Source organism: Saccopteryx leptura, chromosome 3 (assembly GCF_036850995.1).
Source record: "Saccopteryx leptura isolate mSacLep1 chromosome 3, mSacLep1_pri_phased_curated, whole genome shotgun sequence".
NCBI lineage: Eukaryota > Metazoa > Chordata > Mammalia > Chiroptera > Emballonuridae > Saccopteryx > Saccopteryx leptura.
This window is the reverse complement of record NC_089505.1, coordinates 55,995,251-56,005,074: the sequence shown is the minus strand read 5'-3', so window position 1 is coordinate 56,005,074 and position 9,824 is coordinate 55,995,251. Positions and strand designations below refer to the sequence as shown.

General features: G+C 43.8%; 1 non-coding gene across 1 annotated transcript; it reads right to left on the bottom strand.

Annotated features, from left to right (window-relative positions):
- Window positions 1-708: 708 nt before the first annotated feature.
- Window positions 709-842, bottom strand: LOC136401829 (U4 spliceosomal RNA). The gene has a single exon (XR_010750768.1). It is a non-coding gene; the product is annotated as a U4 spliceosomal RNA (small nuclear RNA).
- Window positions 843-9,824: the final 8,982 nt, after the last annotated feature.

The following is a 9,824-nucleotide window of genomic DNA, read 5'->3' as shown; positions in this document are numbered from 1 at the left end:
CCACCTGGGACATAGGGCCTGATTCTTGGGAGGCAAAGGAAATAGATGAGAGGTATAAAATGCAAGAAGATGCCCAGTGGGGTTCTTTCCTGTCTGAGCAACCCAAGTCCTGTGGTCTTCATCAAAGCAGAGTACTGTAAAGATGGGAGGAGCCTGCTGTACAGCCCTGACTGTCCTTATGTGCCTCTGGGGTGGAATATGAGCTTTCACGGGGCTAAGGTTGCCTAATGAAGAAGATAGTTGTAAGTATCACACCATGGGGATCAGAATGCTGAACGGAACTTCAAAAGCAACTTTCACATGCTTTATTGAAAAGAAGTCAAAACAGCATAAGTCACCAGGAACAAGTAAGTCCTTGGAAACTTTCTGGTACCTTATTAATTTCTCATGTTTGCTTCTTCTATTATCTTTCCTAATAGGACTACTTTTAAAGCTAAAATGTCAAATGTCAAAATGTTTGCTTTGAGAGCAACAGTTTGTCACAGAATGGGGCAACCTGAGAGAGAAGGGAGCAGAGAGGAACTGCATGAGTAGGACAGGTTTAGAGAGGGCAGGAAGTTACCACGAGAAGGAGGGAGCAGCAACTTGAGATGTTAGGTGTCCAAGAATATTATTCACTAAGTAGTAGTTTCTTTAAAGCTTTTATTTTTATGCTCTTATGCATTTTTATTAGTTTATAGCCTACCTTTTTTCCATAAATTATTTAAGTAGCTTATACTATATAAAAAACATATGCAGTAAGATATAAATTCAGGATCAGGAAAATGTAAAAATTTTTCATTTAGCAATAATCATGCCTCAGATAAATCTCATTGGCTATGATACTACCACTGCGCAAGGCTGAAAATGTAAATTTTTAAGAGGTCATGACTAAAAGAAAATTAGAAGACATGCTCACATAAGGTCCTACTCAATTACTTAAGGAAAGACTGGGCTCTGTCTCAGTTTCCAGACATCTGAAAAGGAAGGAAAAATCAGATCAATTACTTGATTCTCACTGTCCATGAGAAGACAAACAAACAGTTGCTGAGATATAATTCTTGTGGTTGTTATCTCAGAAGAGTCATTCTCATAGAGTGGTGAAAGAGTGATATGGTAAACAATAGCATCTTACTGTTAGGCAAACAAGTGTATAAAAAGTGTGTTAGGCTTGCTTGCTTGTATTTTGCCTGATTGGTGCATGAGCACAGGGCAGCACCATGTATGTATAGTCTATGTAAGGCTGCGGGTGCTTGCCCTCAGGGCAGCAGATTGCAAATTGCAGATTTCCTGCCTGCCTTGGATGGCCACTGTTTGTTATTGTTTGCTGGGGAAGTGGACCTCCCCACCCCCATCCCCCAACTCTTTTTGGCTTGTAAGTCCAGAGAGAGAGAGAGAGAGAGAGAGAGAGAGAGAGAAGTGGTTTTTCCTGCCTGCTTGCTCATATGCTGCTGGGAGACTATAATAAACAGAATAGCCCAGCATTTACTGGCTCCACAGTTTCTTTACCATCTTCCTGAATTCAGCGTGAACCTGCATGGCCATGGTAGCCACTGACCATACATCTGACATAGTTGTCAGAATTCGGATCAGATTGGTATGGAGCTGTCAATACCCTGGAAGGATGAGGTAGAGGAGTGGTCGTTGCTCTCCAGTGTATGGTTCTCCATGGCTCTCCTTCTGGGGGGACCATGGGCTGGGTGTTTCTTGCAACCATGAAAGGAAACCAGAAGTTCTGTGCGAGAAGCTGCCTGAGGTTAAAAGCTCCAGAATGAGCTGCAGGCCAAGTGGCAACAATAGTTGGAGCTGGAAAGGTCACTGGAGAAAGAGCTGCAGGTCTGAGAACTGCTGGTTAGGCTGCAGGATGAGAACCACTGACAACATGAACCGGGGCAAGTGCTGAAGAAGGCAAGCAGGCCAGGTTCGAGAACTGCAGCATGAAATGCAGGCTGAGTACCAATGGCCCCTGGAACTGGAGCGATCACTGGAGAAGGAATTACTGGTTCACAAGTGGCTGTTTACCCTGGAAGCTGAATTTTGGCACTGGTAGTTGTTGAAGAAACAACTGCAGGTTCAAGAGCTTGAGTCTCAGCTTCAGGCTGAGAGCCAGTGGCCATAGGAGCTGAAACAGTTGCTGAAGGAGCAGCAGCATCCATTCCAGTGGAGTGGCTTTGAGTTGGTGGGAGCAGGTATTTCCAACTCCTCTTCTGAGGATGAGAAGGCTCAGATTTAAGCAGCCATCTGCAGACTCAGAGCCCAGCCAGTGGTTGTCCAGGAGGTAAAAACCCAGGCAGAGCTGATGGAGTTCAGGCAGAAACCCACTGAGCCCCTGGTAGGGTTGCTGTGGTTGTAGGACATAGGGGTGGATAGTATCATGCTCTCCAGAACAAAGATGAAGAGATTAGCCATCATTACCATGAACCCCTCCCTAAGGCAGCATCTTCAGAACTGCCATGACAACAGGGCTGAGGGGGAGGCCTGAGGCCCAATGTGAAATTGGCGATCCACTAGTCCCTTTCTAATGTGCAGCAGGTATTGACATTAGAAGATAATAAGTGCTTGCTTTTTTTTTTTACAGCAGCAGCAGCTACAGGAACTGTCAAGGCAGCACAGACCTTGAATGTGTTTGACACCAACAGGCCCTATAAGTTTGCTGAGGGGTTGGGATAGGGCTTATGCTAACAGACAGAGCACTTATGGAAAGGTGTTGAAGTAGAGCGATATGGCTAGTTACCTGTAATGGATCTTTACCTTGGTGATTTGCACAGATAGCTGGGTTGTCTATAGTGGACTGATCACTGAGCAGTGTAATGGGCTCTTCGACTGCAACCAGAGGGGGGCACTAGCTCCCTTGTTGGATGAACATGCCACTTTTGGACAGTATGAGAGACCCTGATGGGTGGAGCCAGCTCCAATGGAGGCCCTCCTGAACCAGGAAACTGCAGTCATCTAGCTACAGAGATGCACCAAGGACACTTTATGGTTTCCATGAACACAGCCCTGGACTATACAGGCCCTCCCACTTACTGTGGAATAGGGGGCTACAGATGAGCCTCCAGTTAGCACTTAGGGCAGAGTGCTCAGGGAGACATTGTGGAGGGCATCTTTGTAATTATTGTGATTGTATAAGTTGTGCTGTTGCTGTAGTCTGTTTGTTTATGTAATGTACCTCATTACTTGCACTGGGACCATCAGGAAGATACCTGTTGTGTAGATTGTGAAGCAAGCAATCCTAAAAGGGTGGAATGTTGGGCAAACAAGTATGTCACAAGTGTGTTAAGCTTGCTCGCCTTGTACTTTGCCTGATTGGCGCATGAGCATGGGGCAGCGCCATGTGTGTATAGTCTCTGTAAGGCTCTAGATGCTTGCCCTCAGGGTGGCTGATTGCAAATTGCCTGCCTGCTTGGGAGGGGCCATTGTTTGCTATTGTTTGCTGGAAGGGGCTCCCCACCACCACTGGCCTGTTTGTGGCTTCGGAGTCTGGAGAGAAAGGAGGAGGGAAGCAGGTTTCCCTGCCTGCTTGGTCCCCCACCATTGCGAGGCTCATAAATAGAATGGCCCACCATTTTCTGGTTTCACAGTTCCTTTTCCATCTGCTCGAATCCAATGTGAACCTGCATTTCCACAGCCACCAGCCTTACACTCACTAAGAGAAAAACCCACAAAGTTTCTCTTGTAGAATCTAAAAGGATGATTCCAAAGCAAATCTGACTGGTGTCGTTTCTGTGGGACTCCTCTCTGCCTCACCTAACCAGAGGGTAGCAAAAGCAGATTTGGAACTCAGGTCATGTAAAGTCAACTCCTGTTTGCTTTCCACCCCCTCTCACCTACCTCTTTTCTACTCTTCTATCAGTCTCAGTTTAAACTTTACTTCCTGAGGAATACCTTCTCTGACCTTGGCCTAGGCAAGGCTCCTGGATTTTTTCCTACCTTTCATCCATCACATTCTTTGGTTTTACTTATTTGATGTCTACCTTTACCAACAGACTAAAAGATCATGAGATCAGGAAACATCTATATGATCATCCCAGTAGATGCTGAAAAAGCATGTGACAAAATTCAGCATCCATTTATGATTTAATCTCTCAGCAAACTAGAATTGGAATTGAACTTCCTCAACCTGACAAAGGATATCTAAGAAAAACCTATAGCTAACTTCTTACTTAATGGTGAAAAACTAAATACTTTCCTCCAAAGATCAGGCAAGAATACTCATTCTCATCACTTATATTCAGCATTGTAATAGATTCTATCCAGGAAAATAATGCAACAAAAAAGAAAACAATTATATCTAGATTGGAAAGAAAAAACTAACACTACCTTTATTGTCAGATGACATGATTATCTATGTTGAAAATGCTAAAAGATTGATTTTCATATACCTATTAGTAAATACAGCAAAGATGGGAGATTCAAGTTTGATATATAAAAATCAACTGTATTTCTATATAATAGTAATAATTGAAAATGAAATTAATAATCAATAAAATAAAATGGCATAAAATGTATCATACTTATGGACACATTTAACTAAAATATGCAAGCTTTGTAAAATTAAAACTTCAAAACATTTCTGTGAAAAAAATAAAGATTTTTAATTTTTAAAATTTGAAGATCTAAATAAAGAGAACATCATTCTATGTTCATGGATTGGAAGATTCAATATTGTTAAGATGTCAGTTCTCCCCAAATTAGTCTATAGATCAAAGCAATCCCAAGTAAAATTTCAGAAAACCTTTTTGTAGAAATTGAGAGGCTAATTTTAAAACTCATTTAGAAATGCAAAGGACATGGAATAGCCAAACAATTTTGAAAAAGAAAAATAAAGTTGGAAAAGTTATACCACCTGATTTCAAGACTTACTGTAAAGTTACAATAATCAAGATGGTGTAATATTGCAGAAGGATAAACAAATAGATCAAAAGTCAGCAAATTTCTTCTGTTAAGGGCCAAATAGTAGGTATTTTTGGTTTTGTAGTCTGTTTCAACTCAGCCTTTATGAAACAGTCATAGACAATACTTAAAGCGATAAATGGGCTTGACTGAGTTCCAATAAAACTTTATTTACAAAACAAGTTTTGAGCCAGATTTGGCCCTTAGATCACAGTTTGTGACTCCTAATATAGACCAATGGAAAAAAGAGAAAGTCCAAAGATAGATCCACAGATCCACAGTCTATTGACTTCCAACAAAAGTACTAATATAATTAAAAGGAGAAAGGACTATTGTGACAAGGAATGTTTTAGAACAACTGGACAATCATATGAGAAAAAAGGAACCTGAACATTTTACTTCACACCTGTTAGGCCAGGGGCCATCACCATCATGGCCATGCAGGTTCCCATTGGATTCGGGAAGCTGGTAAAGGAACTGTAGAGCCAGAAAATGGTAGGCCATTCCATTTATTAAAGTCTCTTAACGGCAGATGAGCAAGCAGGCAGGGAAGACCACTTCCCTTTCTCTCAGGGTTCCCAAGCTCCTCAAACTCCGGACTTATTGGACTCATTCTCCGGTCTCATTCTCCAGACTCACTCAACTCACAAGCCCCCACCAGACTCAGCAAAACAGTCTGGGTGGAAATACCCCCTCTACAGCAAACAATCACCCCTCCCCATGGAGGCAGGCAATCCACAATTTGCAATCTGTTGTGCTGAGGGCAAACACCCACAGCCTTTCACAGACCACACACACATGATGCTGCCCCTCGCCAATGCAAAACACAAGTGAGCAAACCTAAACACACTTGTTTACTGTTGGAATCCGTGGGAGTCCGAAAAGACCAGAGTATCAGGCTTTATTGAAAGGAAGAAAGGAACCCTGCCGGACACTTCTCCAGGGCAGAAGTGCACTTGTTACAGATTATGAGACAAATTTTATAGGGTTTGGGAGAGCCTGAGGGGGTACTGAGTCAGAAGTTCTGGTATGTTCCCTTCTGTGGTTTTAGGATTTCAGCTTTCTGGAATGCTCCTCCTTGAGCAGTTGATCAGCTTTCTGGAACTCTTCTGCCTCAGGGGCGATTGTCCACTAAGTAAGGGTGAGGTCAGGCAGCCAGGTGGGACAACAAAAGGGCATTTGGAATTTCATATATCTATCATTTTCAACTCTGTGGTATGATAAAAAAGGAAAAGAGGTGGGGGAAGGAGAGGGTATGGGGTTCAGGAAGAAGGTCTGTCTCGGACTGGCCATCTTCTGGAGCTACTTCCTGCTGTTATTCCTATGGGGGCCTCCTTCGTGAACCCCGCCCCCAGGGGTAGTTGGAGTAGGGGTGTAAAAGCATTTGATTGTAGGTAATCCTGGAGATTTTTCTCATTCGAGCCTGCAGGAACTTGATAAAGAAAGGGGTAAGTATTAATATTAGGCACAAAATTAGGATTGGTCCTATAATTGGTGCTAGCATCGAGAACAGGGTTTTTTTCCACCATTGTTTGGAGTAGGGGTGTTTTCATAGAGTTCTAGATTTTTCTGTTTTGTGAGGGCAGGTTTCAGGGTTGGTGTGTAGGGTTAGGTAGATTTTTCCAATTTTCTGATTGGTGAAGGTCTGCATGCGGTTCTGTAAGAAACTAGTGAACAAACATAAGAGGCAGGGTCCAAAAATTGGAAAAATAAATAGGAGAGTGAGTGGGCCAATGAAAGGCAACAGTAAAGACACCCAGTTTGTGAGAAACCACTTATTCCATGTTCATGAATTCGCTGGGCTTCAGAGAGAGAGAGAGAGTAGGAATAAGACAGGAAAGTGGCCAGTCCCCCTGCCCCTAGACCCACTTCTCCCATCCAAATACTAACCAGGCCCGACCCTGCTTAGCTTCTGAGATCAGACGAGATCGGGCGCGTTCAGGGTGGTATGGCCATAGATGCTAGACCCACTTCTGTAGAGATTCCTAAAGCAACAAGAAGAAGGATTACCTGTACAGCTTGTTTGGTCTTTAGATTGACAAGTAGTGTACTAGAAACTGGAAGAAGCTCATGGGGTGGGATTGGGTTGATATTTGGGGTGAGATAGATTAGAGTACAGGTTTCTGTCCAATTAGTAGGGAGACACATATAGGTGTTATGCCGTTTTTCTACTTTAGCAGCAGTGGGAGTTGTCAGGATCACTGTGTGTGGACCTGTCCATGTGAAAGTCAGTCTTTGGGTGATGTAATGCTGGAAGCGCCTCTTGGACAGTCTTTGAACAGTTTGCTGAGTAACCTGTAAATCCTGCAAGGATTTAGGGAAAGGGTGGTTACATATTTACACTTTGCAGTTAGAGTTTAAGTCCTAGTGACCACTGCTTCTAGCTGGAATTAGCAGCAGGTCCCAGCCTACAATAGGCATGGGGCATTGAGACAAGAGGAATAAAGGAGATGCTATACATTAAATAAAGTAACAAAATCAGACTGTCAATACCCACAGTAGAGATCTTTGAGGAATAAATAAAATTCAAATATTCAGGCAAGGCATAATAGATGGCCCTTGTGTTCACAGGAAATGAGATCAGTTTATCTGCTACTTGGAAGAAATACCTTACACTCATGAACCATGTCCTTGGACCTTCAGTGGCAATTCCCAGCATGCTGGGCAAGGTCAGGTCACAGGTAGCTGGAGCAGGGCTAGAAGAGACTGAACCCTCCCTCCATGGAACAAGGGGGCAGTTTACCTTCTTGTGTCCCTCTTTCCACAGCAATGATGGGTTCCTTGATGGAGCCGGGAAGCCTGGCAGGCTTCAGTTCAATGACCTTTCTTTCCACTCTGGAGCAGGGCCCTGATGGAATTCTATGAAGCCCTTTAGGGCGCTGAAGCCTTTAAGAGCGTATGCCAAAAGCTGGTATTCTCTGACTTCTTTTGGCCTTATTTGCCTTTTCTGTTACTTCCTTAGCCATTATAGACCTTAAAAGCCATGCTCAGAAGATCTCACTGAGGGGCTTGACTAAGAGAGCAAAATTGGGAATCCAGTGTTTAAAGAAGCCTAATAGATTAAGGAAAAAAAGGATTTGATTTGTGGTGGTAGGTGATTGGAGGCTGTGGAGGGTCTGAGTTTGATTTAGGGTGAGACCTCAGGTGGTGGGGGTTAAGGCAATGCCTAGATAGACTATGGACTAAGAGTGAAGTTGAGCCTTAGTAGAGAAGACATGATATCACTTCATAGCGAGGAAGTTAAGAAGGATGGAGGTATGTCTCCTTGAGGCAGGCAGGGAGGGGCTGCAGAGGAGTAGTTTATCTACATATTGTAAGAGAGTACTAGTTTTGAAATTCCATGCTGTTAAATTCTGAGTTAGTGCTTGCCCAAACAGGTGTGGGCTATTTCTGAACCCCCGGAGTAAGTTACTGGACTGCATTAGTGTCGGGTAAAAGCAAACAGAAAGTAAAAGTCAGGGTGTAGAGAAATGGTAAAGAAGGCATTCTTGAGGTCTAGAACCCTGAAGTGAGTGGTGTTTGAGGGAATGTGTGACAGTAATGTGTAGAGATTAGGGACTACTGGATGGAGGGGAACTACCGCCTCATTGATTAGGTGTAAGGTTTGTATGAGGCAATAAGCCCCTGAAGATTTTCAAACAGGAAGGATGAGGGTATTGCAGGGAGAGTCCATGGGGATGAGTAAGCCTGGTTTAAGAGGCGGATAATTATTGGTTTAAGGCCTTAGAAACAGACACAGTTATATACTAAACAAAGATTTTACATAAAAATTATGAATTAAGGAATTTACTTGTTTCAATTCAAATTATACTAGAGATATTTTCTGACAAACAAAGAGACAAGACAGATTACTCACTCACACAGCTCAATAGACAACTCTGCTTTTTTAAGCTTTTTGAGATGGCAGGGAGTTGCCAGCATAGAGGGGAGGAAGAGAGAAAGCAGATGGATGAACAATGTGAACAGCTGGATTGAAAAGAAGAAGGGTCAGAATCTGCAGGAGGAGGAGGAAGAGGTTAAAGTGCTGGTGGTGGTGCCACAGGGTCAGAGGAGTTAAAAAGATTAGAGCCTGAGAGGAGAAGGAAGGGGTTTAAGAACACAGTGGAGAAGGGAGGGAGAGGCCCCTCGCCAGCAGGGGAGGAGAAAGAGAAAATGGTATTTGCAGGAGAATGAGAAAGAGGATTCAGCAAAAGAGGGGAGGGGGCTTTCTGGAAGGAAAAGACCCAAGTGGAAGAGATTTGCAGAGGGACCAGAGAGGGGTGCCCCCGGGGCTCAGGCAGGAGGGGAAGAGAGTTGGGAGTCTGCAGAGAAGGAAAGATTAGGAGCAGAAGTTTTAGGTGAGAATTCTCTGTCCAAAAACGGCCTGCATGTAGGACAAGCAGTACAGAAATTAAGGACAGGACAGAAGGGAGAAGAAAGGCCTGCATGTAAAGAATCTCAGATGCCCTCCCTGTCCAGTGGCAAAAGTTGTCAAGGTCTCATAGAATATAGTAGTCGAATGTCCCGTTTTCAGGCCTCTGGGAGTCGTTGTCTAGTTTATATTGTGGCCAAGCAGTATTACAAAAGAAAATGAGTAGAAGACAGCCCAATAGGGTTTGGTCAGAGGGCTTTGACTCCGAAGAGCCCGATGTGGAGATAAGTGATCTAGAGAGGGCGTCCCCACCTCCAATCACAATCTCAAAGAAGAAAGCTCTCCTGGGAATGTGGAGTCGTCCTGCTTAGGGGTCGTCACCACCTAAGAAGGAGCTCAAAGAGAATGTGGAGGGATTTGGCTAAGTGCTTAGACTTTTGGAATGTGCTGTCCCTGGGACAGAAAAATGGCAAACCCCTCAAAATGTGAGCTGACCAGAGAAAGCCGTCCGATGATGGATTAAGGATTTATGGGTCGAAGGGAGAAACTCCTCACCTTTCTAATCGGGCAGGGGTTCAGGACAGGGACAGATCACTGGCCA